At 57.1% G+C, this 25,673-nt stretch overlaps 1 protein-coding gene across 4 annotated transcripts in view; it reads left to right on the forward strand.

The window, feature by feature from the left end:
- Window positions 1-1,530: 1,530 nt before the first annotated feature.
- The window catches only part of PALD1 (phosphatase domain containing paladin 1), a 94,371-nt gene continuing 70,228 nt past the window's right edge, over window positions 1,531-25,673 (forward strand). The window contains exon 1 of one of the 4 annotated variants that reach the window (XM_035714952.2): window positions 1,531-1,554. The gene's annotated coding sequence lies outside the window, so the exon portion shown is untranslated. Of the gene's footprint in view, window positions 1,555-18,142; window positions 18,165-18,692; window positions 18,814-19,098; window positions 19,230-25,673 lie in introns of those variants that run through there. The other 3 variants (XM_025434327.3, XM_025434324.3, XM_025434325.3) reach the window with 3 other exon arrangements.

The raw sequence follows: 25,673 nt of genomic DNA on the forward strand, positions 1-25,673 counted from the left end.
CTGATAGAAAACCGAGGCTTGGATTGCTTAAAGACTTGGCCAAGGTCACGCTGATATTAAGCAGCTGAGCTGGAACTGGAGCCCAGGTCCCTTTTGACTCTAACTTCCATTCCCCATCCTATCATTTGTAAGGGGACAAACAGCTAAGACCCCAGGGTGTTCTTCTGGTCTTGCCTTCACTCTGGTGTGAGGGTGGCGGGCACAGGAGGTGGTGGCACTGTGCCTTGTTGCCCACTTACTACATTCGCATCTTTGGGGGACAGGGACTAGGTAATCCAATGCTGAGATAATGTCCCCAGGATTTGAGGTGTTATAAATCTTCAAGACTTCCCCACCCACATTATCCTGTGGCTCTCATATCCATCCCCTACACCCTGATCACTCCCCTGACAGCTGACACTCAGAGGCTGCAGCCTCAGAGTGCTGCTCTTTGCCCACGGGTAAGATTTAAGATCACAGGACCCTTTTTTTTGGTTAAGATTTTATTTATTTATTTGAGAGTGAGAGCCAGAGAGATGGCGGAAGCAGAAGCAGAGGGAGAAGCGCACTCGCTGCTGAGCAGAGAGCCTGATGCAGGGCTTGATCCCAGGGCACTGACATCGCGACCTGAGCTGAAGGCAGAGCCACCCAGACACCCACATCACAGGATCTTTCCCTGCCTGTCCCTGCCTCAGGTCCTCAGCTGCCCTAGCAGGGCTGGAGGGGCTGGTAATAGAGACTGACAGGGCTCTGCCCTGCTGGGGTATCTAGCCAAGAAACCCCACCCCCACCCCAGGTGGGGGGATCCCAGACAGGGAAGAAAGTATTGGTTTAAATTCATACCAGTGGGGACCCCTGGGTGGCTCAGCAGTTGAGTGCCTGCCTTCAGCTCACGGCGTAATCCTGGAGTCCCCGATTGAGTCCCACATCAGGATTCCTGTATGGGGCCTGCTTCTCTCTCTTCCTGTGTCTCTATCTCTCTCTGTGTCTCTCATGAATAAATAAATAAAATTTAAAAACCTCTTTCTAAAAAAAAAGAAAATTCATACCAGTGAGACTTGTGTGTATGTTGAGGGGAGGTGAAGGGAGCTGGGACTCCTAGGACCTCCTCTCCGCTCCACCCAGACCAGTCTGACCTTGGCCAAGGCACGTGGCCTCGTGGAGCCTGTTTGCGCATCTGGCGCCGTTCCAGGGCCCTTACATCATGCCCCCTATTGCCTACCTCCTCTTGGATCCTGAGCTTCCAGGGGGCAGACGTCTCCTTTGACCCCTGCGCTCAGCGCCCTGTGTACAGTAGGTGCTAATACGTGAGGCCCAAAAGGGTACTCTTCTTACCGAGGGCTCGCTTTCCCCAGGAAGGCCGGTGGCTGTCATTGGGAGGTGGTGGCCTCGGCGAGGGAGAGGAGGAGCCGGGGCCTTGGAGTCAAACCTTGCGTGCCTGCCCTGTTCCCCGAGAAGGGTCTGGAAGGGATGTGAGGGCGCGGGGGGCGCGGAGATCGAGGACCGGACAGCGGGTCGAGCGCGCCCCCTCCTCCGTGGGAAAGCGCCGGGCGGCGGGCCCGAGGCCGCGGGGCGGTGAGTGTCCCCCGCGGGCGGGAGGGCGGCGGGGCGTCCCCTCCCCTCCCCTCCCCTCCCCTCCCCTCCCCTCCCCGAGCCCCAGCCCCGAGCCCCAGCCCCGAGCCGGCCTGAGCGCCATCTGGCGCCGCCCGGGGGGGCAGCTCCCCGGCCCTGCGGTCCCAGACGGTCTCGCCAAACCAGGGGCCCTCGGATGTGAGCTCCCCCTCGGGCAGCCGGGTGGTCAGCGGGGGTCGGATGGTCCCCCTGCACCTGCCGCATCCCCACCCTGGGCTCTGTCCCTTGGCCTCTTTCTGCTGCTGCCGCTGGCCTCTAGGGTTCAGGGCCATCTGCAGAGCCCCCACTTGGTGCGGGGCTGGCTCTGCGGTGGGGTCCCACAGGCAGCCTGGGTCACACACACAACCCTCCCCCCCTTTTTAAAGATTTTATTTATTTATTCATGAGACAGAGAGAGAGGCAGAGGCACAGGCAGGGGGAGATGCAGGCTCCTCACAGGGATCCCAGGTCTCCAGGATCACGCCCCCCCTCCCGCTGAGCCACCAGGGCTGCCCTAATCCCCCTTTTTGTCTTCAGCGCTTCCTGCCCCCAGGAGCTCCTGCCACCACTGGGCTCCCTGAGATCAGGGCTCTCCCCACCATGGTCCAGCCCCGCAGGAGCCGGGCTACCCGAGCAGCTGCTGCGGTGTGTCACAGGGCACGTGCGCCTGAGCCAGACCCACGGTCAACACAGGGCACAGTTGTCTCATGGGGTGCTCAGAGCTCTACAGAGTGGGCACTGGGAGGTCCTGGGAGTCCCCCTGAAGCTCCTGAAGTGTAAGCTTCCAAGGTCGCCCACCCTATTTTGTATTTGTATTTTTGTATTTTCTTTTAATAGCTCCCTCCCCCGGCAGTACGAGGCTCAGGCCCTACAACAAGTGATTTCTCTTGGGTACCTCCTCAGTCTGCGGTCCTCTGCCACGTGGGTGGGGGAAAGGTGGGGGTGGGGGATGGGGGTGGGGGTGCGCAGGCCTGGCAGGAGGGCCGGGCATGCAGACCCGGTCAAGGGGCTCATGTGACCACCCACGTGATTCTTGGCTTCCCAGGACTCCAAAAGGCCTGGCCCCCCTGGTCACCCACCCCCTTTGCCACCTGTGGAAGGAGCCAGCTTGGGCAGAGCCCTCATGTGACCTGGAGCTTCTCTGTGGGGCTCAGTTTCCCTCATCAGAGGAAGGTGTGGTCCTTACAGGATTGACTACAGAACAGGGGGGTGGGGGGTGGAGCAGAAGGAAGAGGCTCTGGAAAGCTGCTGGGTCGTTTGCCTCCATGCCCCTCATCCCACCAGGACACACCACTGTGCCCTGACACCCCATCTTTACAGCCACCCACCCCGATTCCCTTCCAGCTGCTACATCTTCTCACCGCGGAGTTGTTGACGGGTTCTGGCTCCGCACAATCCCTGCCTCCCAGGGTCACTCCTCACCCCCTAGAGTGCCTCCTGCTGTCCCCACCCACCATGCTTGGGTTGTGGGCCACTTGCCAAATGGTCCTGGCCCTAGTTGACCTCACACCAGCCTGTGACACAATTGAAACACTTCCCTACCCCCTGGGTTGCGTGCCACTTAGCTTCCCTTCCACCTCCCTGGTGTTCCCGCTCAGTCCCTGTCCCCGTTCCCCCACCCCCACACTCTGCTCCCATGACTCTCCTCTCTTCGCACTACTCGCTTCTCCTCGAGGCTTTAAAGCCCCCCCATACCAGTGGTGCCCTGCCTTTCTCTGCCCCAGGCCTCTCCTCTGAGCCCGAGGGCCTTGATCCACCATCCCCTGCTCATCTCCCTTGGGCTCCCTGGAGGCAACCTGCGCTTCCGCACCCCATCCAAGACTGAGCTCTGTGTATCTTGCCCACTGTTCCCATCCACTCAAGCCCCTCCCTCCACCCAGTTACTCAACCCCCGATTCCCTCAACACCCCACATCCAATCCAATACCAACCCCGCTGATCCTGCTTCCAAAATGGTTCTCTAGAGCCTCCCTGTCCCTCTCCATCTTCTCTGCACCCTGGTCCCAGCCACCATGGTGTCTCACCTAGACAACTGCACTGGCCTTCTTGCTGGTCTTCCTGTGCTGCCCCCCATGATCTACTCCCACGGAGGCTGCTGTCATAGGTGGGACTGCAGCACTTTCCTGGTGTAGAATCTTCAGAGCCTCCCACCGCCTTTAGGAGCACATACAAGCTCCTGAAGCTCCCGCCTGTGGGCCTCATCGCTCCCTGCTACACCAGCCATCCTTCGGGTCCTAGACTTTGATGAGCTTGCTTCCACCCCAGGGCCTTTGTCCTTGCTGTCCTGTCTGCCTGGAATGCTCTTTCTCCCACTCTACCTGGCAGACACCTGTTCCACTTCCAAGTCTTTGCTTAGATAAGACCTCAGAGAAGCCTCCCTCGGCCACCCTGTCCAGTGATGCCCCCCTCACGCTCCCTCTGAATACCCTGTAGCTTCAAGAGCACTTATTGTCAGTTCTAGTTGTGTCTTTATTTGTGATTGGTTTACATCTGCCATTGGTTTATGTCTGCCTCCTCGACCAGACAGTGAGTGCCGCCGTGCTGTTGACTTTACTGTCTGTGTTGTTCGGCATCTCTACGCCTAGTACTGGGCTTAGCCAACACCGTGGGCACCCAGGAGCTACCTGTTGTGAGGGAGAGGACAGAGGCTGGCTGCTGAGGCTGTCCCGTTGCTATCTGTCCAGCAGGTGGCCTCCCAGGACAGAACATGGGTCCTTCCATTCCAGGGCCACTCCTCAGGTCCCAGGGCCTCCCAGTTGGAGATCTAAAAGACAGGTACAGGGCAGCCCCGGTGGCCCAGCAGTTTAGTGCCGCCTGCAGCCCAGGGTGTGATCCTGGAGACTTGGGATCGAGTCCCACGTCGGACTCCCTGCATGGAGCCTGCTTCTCCCTCTGCCTGTGTCTCTGCCTCTCTCTATATGTCTCTCATGCATAAATAAATAAAATCTTAAAAAAAAAAAAAGGCAGGTACAGCAGGGACGCCTGGGTGGCTCAGCAGTTGAGCAGTTGAGCGTAAATAAATAAATAAATAAATAAATAAATAAGGCAGGTACTGGAGCCAGTCTGCCCTCCCTCCACACTTCTTTGAGACTTGTGACTCCACATCATGGTTATTTTTATTTTTTTTAGATTTACTTATTTATTTGAGGGAGCGGAGAGAGGGGAAGAGGGAGAAAGAGAATCTCAAGCAGACTCCTCACTGAGCGTGGAGCCCCATGTGGCCCATCTCATGATCTTGAGATCATGACCTGAGCCAAAATCAAGAGCCGGGAGCCCCACTGACTGAGCCACCCAGGTACTCACTTCCCCCACTTTTTTTTAAGTATTGCGCCCTGGTTGTTTTTGCCCACATCTCCTGCAGGGGTTTTGTGGTAACTTAAGCCAGAGACCGGAGCTAACCCATTTTTCCCCTTGGCGACAGTGCAAAGCTCCGTCCCTAAACTAACGATTAGTGGAAAACAAGGTGACTTGGTCCCATGGAAAGGCTGTTCCCTGGGTGGTTAATGTTAAGGCTGCGGAGCCTAGTTGCCGGGCCTCTAATCCTGGCTCTGTTGTTATTAGTTGTGACATTTGGGGTAAGTCAGTTAACCGATCTGTGTCTTCTTTTCTTTTTTAAATATTTTATTTATTTATTCATGAGAGACACACAGAGAGAGGGAGAGACACAGGTAGAGGGAGAAGCAGGCTCCCTGCAGCGAGCTCCATACGGGGACTCGATCCCGGGACCCCAGGATCACGTCCTGGGCTGAGGGCAGATGCTCAACCACTGAGCCACCCGGGCACCTGCTTCTGTAAACGTGAGACTAGCACTTGCCTCCTAGGGTCATTGTGAGAGCAGAATGAGGAAATACGTGGAAAGTATTTAGAATGGTGTGAAATAAATGTCAGGGAACAAGGGCTCAATTGAACAATTCCTTTCCCCCCTGCCGGGCCCCCCGATGGCAGATGCGGGAGGGACTGCCCACCGTGGCACTGGGCAGCACCGTGTGTGCAGGTGCACAGCACGTGTGCACACAGCCATATAGGAAAAAGCCCAGGAACAGCACCCAGCTCTCCCAGCCACAGCTCAGGCAGACCGAGGTGCCTCCCTTGCCAGGAGAGGGGAGCCCAGCAGATGCCCTGTCACCTTCCTGGCACTGTGGCCCCGCCCCCTGCACTCAGTGCCACTGGCTTGACAGAACAGGTTGCCATGGCAGCAGGTGATGGGGCCTGTAGCGGGACAGGGGCTGGCCTTGGCTGAGCTGTCTGGGTTTTTAGAAGGCGGTGGCTTCCTGCCAAAGCACAGGCCCTCCTGCTGCCCAGACGTTCAGCTGGCTTCGGCAGCCGTGGCCACACCCGGAGCCCACCACAGTGTCCCGCCCTGGGAACTGGGAAGCTGAGCGTCGCCGCTCACTCTGGGTGTTCCCCCAGCCCTGGGCACAGGCCCCCTTTTGCCCATTCCCCACACTTTACTAGAAAGGTCTGGCATGGGCCTTTCTCCTCTGCTCCGTGGTGAACCCCTTAGGAATTTGGGTTGTGCCCAAATTCCATAGTGGCCTGTCTGGCATGTTTGTGGGATGGTTGAGAAAACAAAAAATGAATTTCCTCTCACTACCTTGAAGAGAGTCAAGATGCGAGACATAATCTAGCCTGCTCTAGAGATGGCCTGTTCATCCCACAAATATTTATTAAGTGGCTTCCACCGTCTGCCAGCCTTTCCTCCAGGTGGAGTTAAGATATGAACCCAGAGGGACAAGTTCCTGCTCTCATAGAGCAGACATTGTCACAGTGGGGGAAAGACTTGAACAAGCAAACCGAGCAAGGGAAACATCTGATGGTGATGGGTGCCATGCGGGGATCATCCCAGGGCTTGGAATGAGTGGTGGGGTGGCAGGAGAGGCTGCTCCAAGGAGGCCACATTTGATCAAAGGCCTACGCAGATGGAAGGAAGGTCTGGAGGAGGAAGAGCATTCTAGGAAGAGGAACCAGCAAGTGCAAAGGCCCTGAGGAGGTCTCGTAGTTGGGCAGTTTGAAGAACTCAAACAAGTTAGGCTGGAACTCGGGGGGTGAAGAGGCTGAGGAAAAGACCACAGTCCCGAGCTGATGGGCTTTCCCAGATGTGTACGTCCCCGTAACCCCTACCTAGAGCAACACGTGGAATGCCCAGTGCCCCAGAAGATTCCCTCAGGCCCCCTCCCAGTCAGTGTCGCCCCTCACAGAGGTGACCGCTGTCTGACCTCAACCTTCACAGGCTAGGACTTCAGTTCCATGGAGGACATCTTTTGCCACCTCTTCATCTGCCGTCCTCTTACTCACGGAGTCTGTGGTACTCATGCAGGATATTGTGTGCGTAGTTCATTCATTTTAGCTGCTGGGGCTCTTCCATTATGACATGACACCGTGATTTGTTTATCTACTCTCCCCTGATGGGTATCTGAGTTGTTCCCAGGACTTTCTCACTTGGGGTGGGGACTGGGGGTCTCCTGGCCTTCATTGTCCTGACAGGTACCCGTTGCTCCTGGGCTGCTACCAGGGAGAAGAGAGGGGAGAGAGGTGTTGGGACTTTAGGGTCGTGCCCCCCTACTTACCCCCGCAGCCCTGGGGCTGTGCGGGGTCTTCACCTCCCACATCCTACTAGTCTTCCTTCCTCAGAGCTGGACCTTGGGACCTTGGAGGCGTTTTGTGTGGATGTGGGTGTGGGTGTGGGTGACTGTTTCCTCCACTCCGTGGGTTGTCCTTTTTTAAAAAATTGTGGTAAAATACACATAAAATTGATCATTGGAACCACTTTTAAGTGTATGGTACAGTGGCAGCAAGTACATTTGCATTGTGCAACCATCGCCACCGTCCATCTCCAGAACGTTCTCATTATCCCCAAATGGAACTCTCTACTAACTCAAAGAGGCTTTTGGAATAGTGGTTTTCAGAGGGGCGGTGGGAGGTGGCCTGCCCTGAGTAATCTGGGGGGAAGCCGAGAGGAAGCGAGGGAAGATGGAACAAAGGGATTTGTGGGGAAACCAGGGCCCCTGAGTGGGACGCTCAGCACGCTCTCCTCCAAGACCCCGCTGGGGCTTTCCTGACTGCCTGCACTGGGCTCTTCATTTCCTTCCTGCCCCCATCCCGGCTGCTCCCTCTCTCTTCACACTGGAATGGAGGGCATTTTAACCCTTTCACTGCCTCGCCCAGCAGCAGCTCGGCACTGCACCCCCACGGGCTGGGAGGTGGCTGCTGGTCCCAGAAGCAGATTTGTCTAGAGGTTTCTAAATGTTGAACATCAGCTTGGTGTGAAGTCAGAGCCAGAAGAGCAGCTTCCTGGGGGGTAGGAGGCGTGCTGAGTGGTGAGAGAAAGAAGCGCTTCATTCTCTTCTTGACCCTCTTGGGAAGGAGCCTCCTGGGGGAGTCTGGAGGTACAATAATAGTTAAGGTTTCTTCTGGTTCTGGAAGTTTCCCACCAGCTTGGAAGCCCTGGGCGTGTTAACAGCTGAAGACATCTGAGGCCCGGCTATGAGATGGGTATTTTTTCAAATATTTGAAAGAAAGTGGTACTTAGTGAAATGTGATCTGGTGGTCCCGGAGGGGAGGGGATAGGACCAGCTGAGGACTGAGGGGAATGATGGGAAGTGGGTGTCAGATTCATGTGAGGAAAAAGAAGAAAGACGTCCTCATGCCCATGCCTGTTGCAGTTCTGCAGGGAAGACTCTCTGGGGAGTGAGCTCCCCGTGCCTGGGGAGGATTACAGTCAGGCGGCAGTTTACTGGCTGGACACAGGGCTCTGGAGTCAGAGAGGCCTGGGGGCCGTTGGGTGAGTTCCTCAATCTCACTCTTTCTTCATAAAATAATAAGAGTAATGGGATATCCTTTTCAAAAGTGAGGAATGAGGTTGTGGATATGACATCTAACACAGTGTGGAGCACCTAGAAACCACTCCGTGAGGGACAGGGCTATTGTGGGGAGCACTCTTGGGTGAGGTGGGGAGTTCCATTAAATCCTCACCCAGGGGATCCTTCAGCCCTGATGTCTCATGGAAGGGGAACCATGGGGCTCATCCTGACAGAGTTCAGAGTTGTCTGAAGCTTGTCACCTGCCACCAGATAGGCAGCTGTCCACCTACCCACCACAGATGGGTGTGAGGAGAGTAGGAGATTACCTCTTGTGCTTCTGTGTACGACAAGAATTACTTACTCCATTTTACAGACAAGGCTGGAGAGGTCCCTTGACTTGCCCCATGTGGACTTGGTGAGGCAGGAGCTGGGGCAGGGTCTTGGGTCTCCGGAAGCCTGGTCAGGGTCCTGAACACCCAGCTTGCCTGGGTGTTACCCCTTGGTTTTCCACTTAGCTGGAGGGGTTGCCTGATTGTCTTCCTGGGAACAAAACTGGATGAGGGGCACCAGGCAAGGTTTTGAAGGAAGCTCCCTTTGGGCCTTAGGTGTGGAGTTTTCTGTCTTTGTCCCAGGAGGAGCCCCTGCCCGGGGCCTCTGGTGGACCTGCTGTCTGGACAAGGTGTGGCCTCAGGAGAGCCATCCTCAGATGAGTGACATCACCATCAGAGCCTCATTGCTTTGGGAGGTGGGAGAGGCAGCTACTTCCCAGTTTGGCTGAGAATAACCAACATGATAAATTCGAGAAAGCCCTCTGTAACCCAAAAAGCATTTTATGGACCTTGATCCCAAGCTTGGCATATGGTAACTACTCCAGGCTTGATTTTGTTCCTTGTTTTCTCTGCCAAGAACACCTCTTACAGGGAAAGCAGCTGCTCTGCAGTGGTGGCAGGGTTGGTCTGGCCAATATACACGAATTCATTAAGCTCCTAGTATATGCCATGCCCTGGGCTGGAACGCAGTGATGAGCACTGCACAGTCCCTTGCCCTCCAGGAGGCCTGGCGGTGGAAGGGACAGGTAAGCCATGACCAATGAGTCATGCAGGGGGGCGGGTGGCAGCCTTGAGGTGTGCTGCTCTGAGCTCCCTTCCAGAGAACTTGCTGCAGGATGCCCTAAGCAGACTGCCCCACTCCCTCCGGCTGCCCTGCCTTCAGGATCGGCTGCTGCATTCACACGCGGGGCACCATCTCCCTGGGCTGCTCCTGGCCAGTGGCTGAGCCCAGCCAAGGTACTGGCAGGGCCACATTTGCCAGATGAGGACTGCTTTACTGGGCAATCTTTGCCTTGGCTGCCCCCTGGGCCTGGCAGTGGTGCATTCAGGGCTGTGCCAGGTCTTGGCTCTTCCTTCCCATCCTCCTTCCTGCCTGATCCCCCCCACAACCCATTCATAGATGTCAGGCCTGCAGTGCATTCCGAATGCTCTCCCTCCTACTCCTGCCTCTCCCCAGTCTCTCACATGCATTCTCCCCAGTAAGGCTCTTGCACAGCTCACTCTGCCTTGCTGTCTGCTTTCCTGTGGGTCATTACTGACACATGGTATAAAGTGGTGTCGCTTTTGGTGGCAGGCCGGAGGGGACCTCAGATGTCCCACTCAATTGCTGGAGTAAGAGGGCAGCCAAGTGTTATGGGGAGAGAAAGGTGAACTTTGAAGTCAGGTGGCCTGGTGAGATTCCAGCTGTGTACCCCGGGCAGGTTAATTCACTTCCCCAAGCCTCAGTTTCCTCGTCTGCTAAAGGAGACCAAGGACACTCCTGCATCATGGGATGGAGGCAAGCCTTCAGTGAGTTAATGCACACGAACCGTGACACAGTGAATGCTCAGTGTCTGTCCTTTCCTGGAGGAGAGAAGACTGTGCGGAGGAGGGAGCAGGATGCCGTCTCTGAATCTGTTGCCTCTAGCTCCAGAAAGCACTCTGGATCTGGGGCGCGGCATGGGCTCCTCTGAGCCTTGGCCTGCACACTCTTAAGAGGAACTGGCATCACCATGGGCCGTGTCAGCTGCAGGTGGGAATGTTGCATCGGTGCTGATGGGTGGGGAAGGTACGAGCATCCTCGTACAAGGGCAGGTGCTAGAGTTGGCATGGCCAGTTGCAGCTGGAAAAGCGCCTCGGAGTTACTGGCTCAGTGGTTCCCAAACACCAGACATGACTACAGCCTTAGCACCAGCCAGCCAGGGGGGCTTTCCCAGTCTCCGGCCCTGGGGATCCTGGCGTGGGAGGACTGGAGTGGAGCCTAGGGGTCTGAGGTTGAACCTTTCTCTACGGCAATTCAGATGCACACATAGGCAAGCCAGAGACCAACTCTCCAGTCCTGGCCCAGGATTTGGCCCTGACTGCCAGCACAGTGAATGCCTGTCTCAGATGGCCTGGGGGGTGCAGGCCGGGCCCTCCAAGCCAGCAGAGCTTCAGTGGCCTCCAGTTTCTGTGAATATGCATGGCGTGCCATTATGCTTCCGAGTTTGTTTTGGAGAGGAACAGCCCCTAATGAGCTGGCCTGTTTCCCTGTGGCTTGGAGCGGCCCAGGCCCACTGCTGGGTGCCTCTAAGACAGCAAAGGGACACTGGGGTGGTGTCTGTCCTTTCTGAGAGGCCTAGTTCTAGGCCATTAGGGACAAAAAAAGAGACTGGGTCAGTTAGTGAGCTCCTGGTCTCTGGGAACAGTCAAGCAGAGGCAGGGGTTTCATACAGGGAATCCTTCTATGCCTGGCGAAGTGCATGGACTCGCCCTCTCGGCCTTTGTTCCTTTAAACTGCATTTATTACATCCGTTGTATGCATCCTGATGCGGGTGGGGGTGAAACGGTGTGATGTCGAGGGATTGCCTTAACATACTCCAGCGAGGAAACCCAAAGAGAAAAAGAGACAACAGCAGGTGAAGCAGGCACGGCAAAACCATGATAGTTGTCGCATCCGGGTGATGGGTACGTAGAATCGACTGTACTGGTGTCTATTTTTGTGCGTATAGAAAATGTGTAGAATAAAAACTAAAAATGACTTAGTTAACAGAACGTGTCCTAGATGCACAGGGTAAAGAAGTCTACGGCACCAAAGGACAGTGAGTGGAAGGCAAGTTGGCTGCCGTTCCTGGGGCCCATGTCCCCTGTGGGGGCTGAGCCCCCTTCCCAGCATCCTCCGCAGCCCTGCTGGACACCGAACGTGTATATACAGACCTATGAGTTCACTTTCCCCCCACCCCATTATTTTAAGACATATTTTAAGAGATAACAAATCACAGAGGCAGAGACACAGTCAGAGGGAGAAGCAAGCTCCTTGCGGGGAGCCCACTGCAGGACTCGATCCTAGGACCCCAGCATCACGCCCTGACCAAAGGCAGATGCTCAACTGCTGAGCCACCCAGGCGTCCCTCATTCTTCTTTCTCACAAGCACCCATGGTACTGTGTTTGACAAATGTTTTCACATAATGTACACATCCTGACTTCAAAGGACTTTGGTATTTTTCTATAGATAAACGTCGTTCCTTCCTATCCGTGGTATTATGTGGCCGATCGAGTTCTGTTTATTAGTTTGTCCCAGAACACTGCATTTTCACCCTCGCTCCCCATTTCTGTGTGTACACCTGGATGGTTGGGTGGAGCTTGCACAGGATTCCCTGGTTGGGGTCCATGTGACTCAGCCACTCCTGTGGAGATGGGCCCTGAGGCTGCCTCCATCCCTGCACCGTCCCAGACAATGCTGCCCTGACCGTCCGTGGCCTCGTCCACGTCTAGACTTTGCTCCCGGCTCTAGACATCCTTTTCCATCAGCCCACATACACCCGCCTTGTGTGCTAAGAACTCTGCGTGGTATTTCCCGATTCTGGATGCTCCGGAGTTGATCTAGCCATCTAGCCATCTCTCCTTCTCCACAGACGTTTTGGTGGTTCCCGATCTTTCACCGTTGCAAAGCGTTGACTAGCCTTGTGCAGTCGCCAATCTGTGCGTGTGTACACACGTAGGCGAAACTCCCGGAGGTGGAGCTGCTGAAGCAGAGTCTGTACATTTGTCATTTGGATAGACGTTGTTGGAAAGTGTGACAGTGCTCCTTTTGTGCCCCCCACTGAAGCTGTCTTCTAGCGCTACGGTTCTTGGAGGCTCAGAGAGGGTGAGTGACTGGGCTGGGATGACACAGCTAGTGAGTGCTGACACCGAGACCAGAGCCCAGGAGGCTGAGCCTGGGCTGGCGATCTTTGCAAGGCACTTGGCTGGCTCCTGTGTGTCCCGAGCTGCTTGGGGCCTGGGACCTTCCCTGTAAGTCTGAAGGCCTCGGTCTCTCCTGGAATGTGTCTGGTAAGCAAGAACCGCCCACTGGCCTGGTGAGGGATCAGCCCAGGAGCTTGTCACACGGAGGCCCTGGGAAGACGCGGTGTCCAGCCTCTGTAGCTCCCTTCGCCCCTGCCCTGCCCCCACCTTCCCTACAGCATCTTCATAAACGGCTCTGTCACAGTGAGGCATCCTTGGGAGTCCGAGTGGTGTTGCTTGGAGACAACTGGGCAACAGATCTGGGTTATTTAAAGGAGGGAGAGGGTGGGAGGGAAGGGGTGACAGCCTGTTTATTCAGGAGTGGACGATCTCCCTGCCCCAGGGTTTGGCAGACGCTGTCTCAAGCTCCCCCCACCTCCTACCTCATTATTCCCAGTGTCCAGGGCCTGGGATTCTGCGGGGAGACCCAGCAGAAGGCCACTGGGAGCGCCTCTCTGATAGTGGGGGCGGCGGATTCGCTGCAGGTCCTGGGGAGGCACTGGACAAGTGCTGGCTGGGGAAGGCAGAGGAGGGAGGACGTTAAGGCGAGGAACAGGCCTCGGAGGGGCTCTTCTGATGATGATGGTAGCCACAGCTACTACTATGTATTGAGCTTCCTCTCAGACAATGCATTTTTAAGAGCTTTAATTACCCAGTTGAGGTAAATGTGTCTATTCTCTCCCTCTTTTTTTTTTTTTTTAATTTATTCATGAGAGACAGTGAGGCAGAGACACAGGCAGAGGGAGAAGCAGGCTCCCTACAGGGAGCCTGATGCGGGCCTCGATCCTGCGACCGCACGTTCATGACCTGAGCCGAAGGCAGATGCCCAACTACTGAGCCACCCAGGCGCCCCGTGACTATTCTCAATTTATAGATATGGAAAAAGAGACTCAGAGGGGCTCAGAGCCTCACCTGAGGCCACACAGCTAACAAGTGGCAGCGACTGAATTAAAACTCAGGTCCATCTGATGCCCAAGCTGGAATGAAGCACTGCACGTGGCTAGAGTTGGCAGGGCCCTTGCAGCGCACCCACTTGCATCCTGAGCTGACCTGGAAGGTCGTGCTGGGTGCCCCCCATCCCCGCTCCCTGCGCAGGAAACACCTGGCTGGGAAACTATCAGTTTCTTTGTCGGCCTCTCCCACAGGTCTGTGAGCACCTAGGGCAGGGTGAGGTCTTGTTTACCTCTGTGCCCTGAGCCCAGGGTCAGGTGTATTGTAGGTGCTTAGAGAACATTGTCACATGGAGCTGGGGTGCTTGAGCAGCTCTCCCTGAGACAGGGTCCTCATGGTCACCCTGATAGCCCTGCAGGGCTGAAAGGACCGTGTCCTCCCCTGGAGCTTTCTCTGCCCCAGCTGGATAGACCTGGGCCCTTCGGCATTTCCCTGGGGCTGGGTTTCAGATCTGCACCCTCTGGCTGTCTTGCTGAGATCCGGCACCCATGTTCCTGGGCAGGTGTGGTCCGATCAGCCGGGAGCCCTTCAAAGCACAGGGTAGAGCTGTGAGGGCTGCTGGGTATGGGAGCACGGGGTATCTGGCTCTGCATGGTCTGGGACGCCCCACTAGAAGGAAGTTAACTCCTCATTGCCCTAGCTTTTCGAGAGAGGACACGCAAACTGAGCTAGGGTGGATCGTGGTGAGGAGGGTTGGAATAGAGCAGTGGGGGCGGAATGGGGAGGGACGGGCCAGGCGGGTGTGCAGAGGGACAAGTCCATACATGCATAGGTCAGGGCAGCCCGGGTGGCTCAGCAGTTTAGCGCCGCCTTCGGCCCAGGGCCTGATCCTGGAGACCCGGGATCGAGTCTCACATCGGGCTCCCTGCATGGAGCCTGCTTCTCCCTCTGCCTGTGTCTCTCTTTCTCTCTCTCTCTCTGTCTCTCATGAATGGATAAATAAAATCTTAAGAAAAAAATACATGCTTAGGTCCTGGGCTTGTGCTGCGGCTGGCACTGTCCCCTCATCCACCTCTGAATCCCACTGCACTGCCTTGTGCAGCTCATCACGGCCTCCCTTCAAATCGGGCCTTGGTATCCATCTAAACACGGTGGTGATAAAGGCTGCTCTGTGCCAGGGTGGTGCCGCGGGGCAGTGCATTCATCACCCTGTTTAATGGTGACACTCACCTGCTCGGGTGTCAGTCATCCTTTTATAGATGCGTGCCCGGAGGCTCAGAGGCCTCCATCATTTCTCAAGTAGCCCTGTAGTACGCTCTTCCTTACTATTCTCTTGTGTTACTTCATAGCATGAGTCCCTCCAGAATGATCTCACTTCTGGTGGTCCCAATGTTAAACCTATTTCTTACCTGGAGTCTCGGTCAAAAAAGTTGGAACCAGGTGTGTGAATTTCAGTCACAGGAGATGTCATCCCTGAACCCAGACCCAAAAGAGGGTACAACCAATAACATTAATGATCCTGCTGATGACTATGATGCCAATTGTTGAACATGTATCCTGTGCCTGGTAGGAGTGCTCAGGTCCAGGGCCCTGTGCAGAGGTGAGGGGGAAAGAGTCCAGAGAGACAGAGATCCTGTCAGCAGGGAAGACTGCTTGGAGGAGGTAAAATGTGAATGCAGCCTTTGAAGAACACCTCTGCCCTGGCAGGTTCAGGGCTGGGTCAGAGTGCAAGCTCAGGTGGCAATAATAGTAACGCTAGCCATAGGTGCCATCAGTGAGCTCCAGCTGAGTGCCAGGCACCCCTTCAATCCTCCAGACATTCCTGGGAGGCAGGAACCACTCACATCATTTTACAAATGAAGAAAAGGAAACTCGAAAAATGTGGGGACTTTTAGGGTAGGGATCTCATGGTGGTAACATTAGGGAGGCTAGATCCAGAGCTCTGCTCAGAGTCCATGTCTGTAAGCCCCAGGCCGTACACGGAAGGGGCTTGAACCGAAGAGGGGTGCTGAGTCCTGGAAATGGGGCAGTGGGCCTGGAGAGCCAGACAGGCACAGCAGGACCCCAGGCGGCCAGGGCAGGTGGGAATTGGTCTGTGTTGGGACTCAGACAGCAGGTGTGTGATAGGGAGGCTCAGGGGCCATCTGGCTCAAGGGGAAGACCGCAGGCTCTGAGACACCCCCCCACCCTGGTGGGCCCACCAGAGCAATGCCATGGGGAGCGAGGCTGGGTCGGCTCCCTGTCCTGACTCCGTCCCTTCCTCCAGCCCAACCTCCTGCGGCCTGTGGTGGGCTTAGCTGGGAGCAAGGAGCCGAGAAGCACAGGAGGGCCTGTTTCTCATCTTCCGCCAAGTCTCATCTTTGCTGTTTGAACTCAGCTCCTCTGCCTTCCGGCGAGGCATTTGTGTGCCTGTCAGGAAATAATTCTTGGCTTGAGTGTTCCCATGAGGCAACTGGGGTTCCCACAGTTTGTGTTTCTGTGCGGGGACTGAACATGAGAGTTCTCTTCCAAGAGCACCAGCACCTTGCCTGCTTGGGCCAAGGGGGCTGTGGAGGCCACTGGCAATTCTGGAATTGTGAGTAGTGGGGCTATTGGCTACTCTCTGTAACTCTGGGCTGCAGTAGGTTGGTTTGTTGCACACACACACAGGCTCACTTGTACGTCCACACTCGCGCCCATTGGACATTTGTGCACACATGCATACCCCTTATTCACGTCTCTGCAAACATGAGCTCATACATGAGCAACACAAGCATGTATGTATACACACAGAAGTGCCCACCCATGGGGCCCTGGCATTCTTTTTTTTTTTTTTTTTCCTGGCATTCTTTAGATGATAGGGTGATGTCTTGGGTGCTTATGCTGGGGTGATGTCTTGGGTGCTTATGCATGTAGAATGTGGGGTGGTGGTAGAACTAGCTGGTGGGGGTGCCGGCAGAGTGGGCATAGGTCCTGAGCCCTCTAGTGTTTGAAATCCTATTCTGGGACCATTGATCCTCTCCCAGGGACCTTTGGGCTTCTGCTCCAAGCTTCCAGATGTCTCAGAAGCTTCTGGGGGCAATTTAGGCTCAAAGTATTGGCGTAGGGATTCTTGCCTCTTGCTTCAGGCAGGGGAGGGAGCAGAGTGCCTTCCCTTGGGCATACCTAGGAGTTGCTCTGTGTCCCTTCCTTGCTCTCTTCCTCCCAGGTCCAGGGTGGGGCCCATCTGGTCCTGGGCCTTTCTTGTGGTTGGGAGGACCCTCAGCCCCATGACCCGTGGGGACTTGGTGGAACCTCAGGAGCTGGGGGTGGGCTGGTGAGGCTGAGCACTGTGGTCTGGATGGAGTCTGGGATGTGACCCTGAAATAGCTTCAGGCCTCCGGTCCTTTACCTCTGGGTCTACCCGCTGAGCCTTGAGGCTGTCTGTTGGAGCTAGAAGGGCTGTGATTGCTGGCTGTCCTGGGGACACCTCTGCCTTGGGCTTTTCTGCTTGATTCAACAAGAATAGTAGGTGCACACCTACTGTGTCCATGGTGAAAACAAATGAGTGAGTTTGGCACTGCGCTGGAGACCAAAAGACAGGTCAGAGTCAGAAATTTGTCTTCCAGGGGCTCAGTCTAGAGAAACAGACGGATGCAGACGCAGCCCCCAGCATCTGCTGGAGAGTGAGGGAGAGGGAGCAGCATGTATGCACATGTGTGTATTTGTATGCACATGCATGCATGTATGTGTGCATGCACCCGTGTGTGCGTGCTCATGCTCGTGCAGGGTATACCCTTACTTTAGTCCTGCCTCAAGGGGGCATTGTCCAGGAATGCAGCATCCTCAGGATGGCAGGCAGGGATATCGTGGGGAATCTGGCAGGGGGTGGGGTGAGTTATGTGGTTGTGGCAAGAGGAGAAAGGAGGGGAACGGTGCCCAAGGATGGAGCCTACCATGTGCAGCATGCTACCCCAGGCATTAGGCACCCCAGCTCTGGGCTTCTCAGCACCCCCTGGAAGGAAGCCAGGCGGGCTTATGGATGAAGAACCTGGAGATCAGAGAGCTTGTATCACGCATCCCAGACCACACAGCCTGTAGACTGTGGGCCTGTTTGAGCCTAGCTCTGCCCGATTCTGAAGGCTGTCGGGTGTGCTTCTCTGGCGGCTCCTGGCACATCTTGGGTGGGCAGAGGCCGGCCTGCAGCTGAGGGCAGGCCTTCCGGGGGCCTCAGTTTCCTCATCCACTAAAATAGGGTCAGTGACAGTAGTTAGTTCACAAAATCATTCCAGGTGAATGAAGCACTTGAAACGTGGGTGCTGGAGACCTGGTAAGAGAACCCCCGGAGTACAACAGTTCCTTTTGTCTTCATTTATTCCCAGGGCTAAGGGGGGGGGGGGGTAATGCGGGAGCTGGGTACCCCCTCCCAGCCCAGCGCCCTCGGCCTGATGTTGGAAGGAGGTGAGGCCACCGTGCTGGGGAGAGCCGGCTCCACCGAGGCCCCCTCCGGCCCGCGTGGGGGCGAGACAGGTAGTGACAGGTGAGGAAGAAGGATTTCCGAGCGCGGAGAGAGGGAGGAAGTGACTCACTAACCACAACAAAGCCGGGCTCGGGAGAGGAGGCGGCGGCGAGAGTGAGCGCACGTGGGTGCGGGGGCGGGGGCGGCCACGGGCCCGCGTGGGCCGCTGGGCGCCGAAGGGGCGGGGTCGCGAGTGTCACCGCGGGCGGGCAGGGGGACGGGGGCCGAGGGTCCCCTCGCTCTCCCAAGTTTCTGCCGCGCTCTTTGCTTTAAGCCTCGGGCCGAGGGGCGTCCAGGGCTGGGCAGGGCAGTCCGCCCTGTGCACGTCGGAGTGGCCGCGGCCCGGAGAGCGCCGTCGCCCAGGCTCAGGGTGCACAGCACAGGGCGGCACTTCTCGGGCTCCCCGATGCTCGTCTCGCCCCGCCGAGGCCGGCCCGGCTTCAGGAAGCGGAGCGCGCGAGGGAGCCGCGGCCGCCGAGCTCCCGGGGAGCGGGCGCCTGGGGGGGGGGGGGGGGCGAGGCGCGCTTGCTTCCCTCTGCAGCCCGGGAGGCTGGGTGCAGGGTTTGGGCATCTTCCAGAACAAGCCGAACTAATGACAAGGGAAGAGGAACTGGCTTCACAGGCAGGCTCCCCCGCCCCAAACTTTTCCTCCCCGCGGAGGGTGGGCGGGCGGAGGGAGGAAGCGGGGCGGAGAGGGTGGGGCCAGCCGTGCGCTCCCCGCCCCGCGGCCGCGGCCCCGGGAGGCCGATCCGGACGCGGCCGGGTGAGTGTGTCTTTAAATCCGCGCCCCCCGCCCCCTCGGCGGCTGGGCGGGGTGGGGGGGCTCCGGCGGGCCGGGGGCGGGCGCGGGGATTGGCGGCCCTGCAGGGTCCGCCCCTCGGCGTGGGGGGCTCGGGCGCGGCGCGGCGCGCGGCCGCGGGGGTCGGGGCGCGCATCTCCCGCCCCGCGCGCGGGCTGCGGTTCTCCCGGCCTCGCCCGGCTGCGCCCGGCCTGCCCGGCCCCGGAGCCGCCTGTGCCCACGGATGGGCTGGGGAAGCGGGGAGGAGCGAGCCCGAGCCCGAGCCCGAGCCCGAGCCCGCGCGGGGCGCGCCCAGCCGCCGCCCGACTTGGCGCCCGCAGTCCGGGCGCAGCGCGCCAGCCGCAGGAGCGCGGATGCCCCCCGGAGCCGCGGGCTGGCAGGTACCCACGCGGCCGGACCGGGGCTGGCGACGGGAGGGCAGGCCCGGAGTCCCCGGGGCACCCCTGGCCTTGCGCGGGGCTGCTCGGACCACCCACGCGCGGCCCCGGGAGCGCACGCCTCCTGGGCTCCCCTCCACACCCGCCCGGGATTAGCGCCCGAGGGAGAAGCGGGACCTGGATAAAGCGCGGGCGGTTCTGGAGCCGTTCGCCGGTCCCGGGCTGGGTCCTGCCCCAAGGTGCCCCTCGCACTGGGGTGAACGTGGGCGGGCAGCACTTGCACCCTTGGGGCCAGGCCGGGGGCACTGCCCTGAGCCAGGTTCCCCGCGCCCGTTGGAGGGGGGAGCCGGCTCGTGATCCACACGTGGGGGGTCTCCGGGCGCATCTTTAAAGGACTTGAGGCCCATGGAACGGCTTCGAGTTACGAGGGCCCAGTGGGCTCCAGCTTTGATTCTGAGCTCCTCTGGCCCTGTCCCTCTGCAGACCTGGGTCTCCCAGGAGGATCCCTTTTCATCACCAGAGGTTTCTCCTGAAGAGCCAGGGACTTGTCAGAAAGCAGAGTGGGGTGTGGGAGGCCGGCTGCACCTGCCACTGTAGTGGCCAGGACGGTCGGAACCTGTTCTTATCCCTTGGGGACTGAGAAATGGAAGAAAGCTTCATGGCTTCAGGAAACTTCTGGGATTCTTGACTCTTCCAACCAAAGGTCTAGGCACCAACTCCTTGGCTTCTGCGCAGAGCAGCTGGACCCAGTGACGGAGCACCTCTTAAGTGCCTGGCCCTGGCCTCTGCTGGGGAGGGTGGGAGTGTGGGAGGACTCCCAGCGTGCGGTCCTCAGGTGGCTCAGGCCTGTGGAGAGTGCAAGACTCACATACAGAAAGTTTGCTGATACAGGCGTTCCATACCAGGCGCAGACTGATAATAGTGGAAGTGCCAAGAGGCTACATGTGATTAATTGCTAAATGAGTGATGTAGGCTGCCATCAATGGGGGGGGGGGCGGTGGGGCAGGGGTCCTGGGATCCCTTCCCAGGCAATCATATGTATGTTTAAATCTATACCATACCCATCCCTCCCTGTTACCCTGCTGGTAGTGAGGACCTCTCCACCTCTGTGGACAGGGAGCAGCAGGAGGGATTCTCTTGCGTGTTTGTGCCCCCATCCCAGTGTATGTGTCCCCAGCCCTACTCTCAGCCCCCCCCCCCCCCGGGTAGATTTCTATAGAAACCCATTTGGTTTTTGGAGTCAGGCCGAGCTCGGGACTCTCCCAGCTTCCCTGGGGCCTCTGAGGTTTAAGGTCTGGGTCCAACCCTATAGGAGGTTCAGAGGCCAGCAGGGAGGAAGTCCTCACTTCATTTCTGAAGAGCCTCTATTGCCCAGGGCTGGGGATGAGGCTGGAAGGCTGGAGGCCCTGAGCCAGAGTTTCCTGTGAGCACAGACTGGCGGGCGCTCTCCCCTTTGCTGGCCATCAGGTATTGATGTGGGTATTGATGGAATTGGGGGTGCCAAAGGACTGGGCTGGCTTGATGTGGGTGGTCCCGGGCCAGCACTGACCTCACTCTGAAGTTCTGCTGTGTCTGGGGCTCTGCTCCCTCCCCCATCGTCCCTGGCAGGTTTCTGCTTTTCTGGAACACTTGGTGGAGGTGGCATTGTGCTTGAGCTCATGGCCTTGGGCACTGTTCTGGGAGAGGGGGCTGCCGAGCTCGCCCCGCGGCCCATGGCTGGCATTGTGAGCACTTGTGTGAATATACCACCCGCCTCCAAAGAGTCGGCACATGCAGGGGCACCCGGGCACAGGTGGGGGATACTGGTGCGCATGCTGGGGTTTACGGCTGTGTGGGCAGAGGCAGAGGGGAACTGGATGCAGACAAGAATGAAGACAGATGCAGGAAGGCAGCAGAGGTGGACCAGGCAGCCCAAGGGTACAGATGTGTGCGGGGCAGACCATGTGGACACCTAAGCGTGGACCACAAATGGGCCACAGACATGAGATGGATTACACCTTGGTGGGGACTTGAGCCTCCCCACAAGAGGCATATGTGTCGTGGGCAGGCATAGGGATGATGGGCATGGATGTGACCTGACATCCACAGACTCGGGGCCTGGAGTCACATGGAAGGAGCTCAAGTACCTGGAGCCAGATGTGGAGTTGGCCGTGGGCTCCTGGGGGAAGTGGACACATATATGTCAGGCCAGGACATGGTCAGGTGGGTTCCAAAGTATAGCCTGCAGTGTGCACTGCTCAGTTGCCCTTGTGACTCCGTGTGGCAGCGGAAAGTTGTCCCATTTTGGGTGGTGGTGGTAGTACAGGTGATCTGTGGTGTGGCTTTGTTTCTAGGCCCCCACTGGGGTTTGAAGACCCCACAGGGCTTGCTCTTCTCTGTTTTACTCTGAGAGTCATTTGACCTCCCTACTTCCTAAGTTACATGGCTGGGTGCATGCCCTCAGCACCAGGAGGGGCTCCTTGAACCTTAAAGTCTCATCTATCCTAGGTTTCCAGAAGTTTCCTGAAGTGAGGCTGTATGGCCTGTGTAGGGAAGGAACCTGGCCGGGGACTCTCCTTTGGAGCCCAAGCCTGAGGCTTTCCAGTGGGGAAGGGATCATTTCTCTACACTCAATGTGGGGCTTGAACTCCTGACCCTGAGATCAAGAGTCACAGGCTGAGCCAGCCAGGTGCCCCAGGAAGGGACCCTTCTTAGGGAAGAGAAAAGTCAGACCTGTGGCAGCAGGGGGGCCGCGGGGGGTGTCTTTGTTGAGACTGTTGCTCTCAGGTATGGACTGCCCCTCTCTGAAACCCTGGGCTTGGACAGGGAAGGGCCCCCCCCCCCCACCTTCTGGCTGTGGTCACTTCTGTTCTGTCCAGCCTGGAGATTAGAGCCAACCCAGAGTCTAGACACAGCCTGACACTAACTCACTGCGTGACCCTGGGCAGGTTTCTTAATGTCCAAATTGATTTACCTTTAGCATGAAACTCCTCATCTTTAAAATGGGGCCAGTAAGTCCCTAGTCCTTGAGGGTGTTTTGAGGACTAAATGGGAGAAAAGAAGAAGAAGGCGTACGGCCCAGGGTATGGCACAGAGTGAGTGCGGCCAGTGGATCTTTGATAACGAGCCTTCCCCTGTGGCCAGGACCCCCCAGAGCTGTTCCAGCGGCCAGCTGCCTGGCCTTGGGAAGGCTGGGCAAGTAGACACCTCTCGTTTGAAAGCTGGAGGGCTTTGTCCTCACCCCTCGCCCACCAGCCACTCCACTCCTTAGTCCTGCGGGACTCCACATGCAGGGTCAGGAAGTGGCAGGCAGGGCGTTGGGAAGCTTAGGCCTGCTGCCTGCCAGGCCTCTGGGAGGGGAGCCAGTGGTTTGCTAAGAATAGCCCCGAATCATGGCTCTGCCTCCCAGCAGGCAGCCGTGTGCCTCCCTGGTGTGGGCCAAGGTGCTTGCGGGGCCTTTAACGTTTCTTACGACTGGGACTCAGCACAGGGATGGGCCTGGGAGCAGCGGGCTCGCTCTGGGAAGAGGCTCTGCGGCTCTTCTTGGGTCGTTGGCTGGGGCCTGGAGAGAGAGAAGGCCTGGGAGGCACTGGTCATTAAAATCTCTGAGTTCTCTTCCACTCAGAGCTTGTCGGCTGCTCCCTGACCATCTTCCTCCCCACCAGGGGGTCTGTAGTGGCTAAGAACACTGGTTCTGGAACCATACCACTAGAGTCTGAATTCCGGGTCCTGGTCTCATTAGCTGTGTGTACCCTCTCTGTGCCTGATTCCTGGTGTAACAGGGTTAATGACCGTAACTCCCTTATAGGGACGTTGCAACGATGAAAGGAGGTGGTGCGTGGAGAGCCCTTGGGGTAGCATGAGGCTCATAGTAAGTGCTCACTAAACACCGAGTGCTGCTGTTATTTCCACGATTGCTACTTTCTCCAAGAGGGAGAGATGTGTGAGGCCTGGGTGCTTGCACAGTGCCTCATGGCTGGAAAGCCCTGGCATGCCTCCCGACTGGGGCTCCTGGCTCTGGGTTCAGTAAGAGGTGCGGGGGACCAAAGGTGAGTGAGAATGAGTCCCTGCTGGGTGACGGGGACACATACATACATTGTACCACACCCGACTGGCACCTTCCCAGGGCCTGTGCTAGCTGTGATCGCAGCTGGAGGGAGGGGATGGCCTGCCTGGGGGTGGGGCGATGCTTCAGGTGGGCTTTAAGGATGGACCAGAGTTTGCAAGGGTGAGGAAAGCCTCCCCAAGCAGAAAGAGAGGCCTATGCAGATGTGTGACAGATTGGTCCATGCCCCTAGAGAGGGGACCCACACTTAGCCCCTCGCCCTGTCAAGAAAACCCTTGTCCCTCCCACTCTGGGCTTGAGGCAGCCCTGGTTTCCCTGTTAGGACACAAGCTGGAGGCCCACCAGAATTCTGAGCCTCTTACTTCCCTTTTAGGAATCCCATTTGCTGTACCGTCATTCTCCAGAGACCCTCCTGCCTCTTGGAAGTGCCTGCCAGCCCTCTCCAGGGGCCCTTGTTCTTGAGCTGGGGCTCCAGACTGCTCCTGCCCCAGGAACATGCCTGTTTTTTGCTCCTAGTTAAGAAACCCATGGGTGAATAGGTCTCCCATCTTGGGAATGAACTGAAGCCTTTGAAAACTCCTTAGCTTTTCCTAAGGAGTGAATGTCTAATGGTGGAATTCTGGGACCTTGGGAAGCATTTATATATGTATATGAGTTATATACATATATATATTATTTATATAATTTTATATAAATAATATTATATATATGTAACTGATGTGTGGACTGGCTTTAGCTCCGAGGGGTGTCCCTTCTTGGCTGGGGTACTCCAATGAGAGAGGCATGGGGCCTCTGGGGTTACCTACATGTCTGAGGCAGGCAGCAGGGAGCATCTGGGAACTGGGTGTGTCATGCTGACCCTGTGGGCTCCCAGAGAGCTAGGGCTTTTGGAAACTCCAGGGAGGGTGTGGTGCTCGGAGGGCTGTGGGTCTGCTGCTGGGCCTCCCGCCCTCGCCCCTGAGGAGCAGCCCCACTGCTAAGAGCCTGCGCTGGCCCCATGCAGGAGGAGAGAGGTGGGTGCCCCTGGCTGACCTTGGCCTTGCCAGCCTCTGCTGCCTGCCGAGCCCCAGTCACTGCCTGTCTGCAGGCTGTGTGGCCTCTGTCCAGGCCTTCTCCAGAGCGCAGGACAGGGACTCTTGGATGTTTTGAAGATTGTTGGATGTTTAGAAAGCACAGAGGGGAGTTTCCTCATCTTTTCTTTTCCTTTTCCTTTTCCGGGAACTGTGGATTCCATTGAAGAAGTTAACCCTTTCCTGCTGGTCACAAAGTGACTGCCAGGGGTGCCTGGGTGGCTCAGTCAGTTGAGCATCTGGCTTCAGCGCAGGTCATGATCCTGGGGTCCTATGATCGAGCCCCATGTCGGGCTCCCTGCTCGTTGGGGAGTCTGCTTCTCCCTCTTCCTCTGCCCCTCTCCTTGCTCCTTCTCTGTCACTCACTCTCTGTCTCTCAAATAAATAAAATCTTAAAAACAACAGCAACAACAAAAAACTTCCAAAGTGACTGCCAGACATGTCCCCTTTGACTGCTGCCCTGTGGTTACTGAGTCCTGCCTCCTGGGGTCCCTGACGTGGGTGCTGACCTCTTAACTCTCGGGGACAGCCCTCCGTCAGGGCCCTGCCATCCAGGGCCTGGAAGACCTCATCCAGGCTGGATCTGATGACCGCCCCCTCCCCACCTGCATCCTGGCCTAGCGGTTCAGCCTCGATGTGAGCACCTGCTTGGCAGCCCTGCCCTTGCATGGAATCTCATGGGCTTTGGAGGTCTCCTGCAGGGGCCGCTCTGCTGGCTCACCCCAAGGCCTGTTGGGAAGCTCTGGTTTCCAGATGTTCCAGGGAGAAGGGCCCTCCCTGGAGATGGCCCTCCCACCCCCCGAGGTACAGAGCCCTTGAGGGAGGTGCAGTGCAGGTCTCTCTTCTCCCAGGCCCTGAGTTGGGCCTGAGGTGGATAAGCCCTGGACTGGCATTTCACCGCTGCCTTGGAGCCCAATTTCCTCATCTGCAAAATGGGCATAATAATGTTTTACCTTCCCTACCTTAAAAGAATTTTTTTTGGGGGGACACCTGGGTGACTCAGTGGTCGAGCATCTGCCTTTCGACCCAGGGCCTGATCCTGGAGTCCCAAGATCGAGTCCCACATCGGGCTTCCTGCATGGAGCCTGCTTCTCTCTCTGCCTGTGTCTCTGCTTCTCTTTCTGTCTCTCTCATGAATAAATAAATAAGATCTTTAAAAAAATTTTTTTAGGTGACATTGACTTGATATAAAATTAATCATTTTCAATTGTACATTTCAGTGGACTGTGCATTTACATGTCATTCAACCACTGCCTCTGCCAAGGTCTAAAACATACTCATCACGGCAAAGGAAAGCCCGGACCCACTGAGGAGCTAATTTCCATTCCAACC

The sequence above is a fragment of the Canis lupus genome, chromosome 4 (assembly GCF_003254725.2).
Source record: "Canis lupus dingo isolate Sandy chromosome 4, ASM325472v2, whole genome shotgun sequence".
NCBI classification, from domain to species: domain Eukaryota; kingdom Metazoa; phylum Chordata; class Mammalia; order Carnivora; family Canidae; genus Canis; species Canis lupus.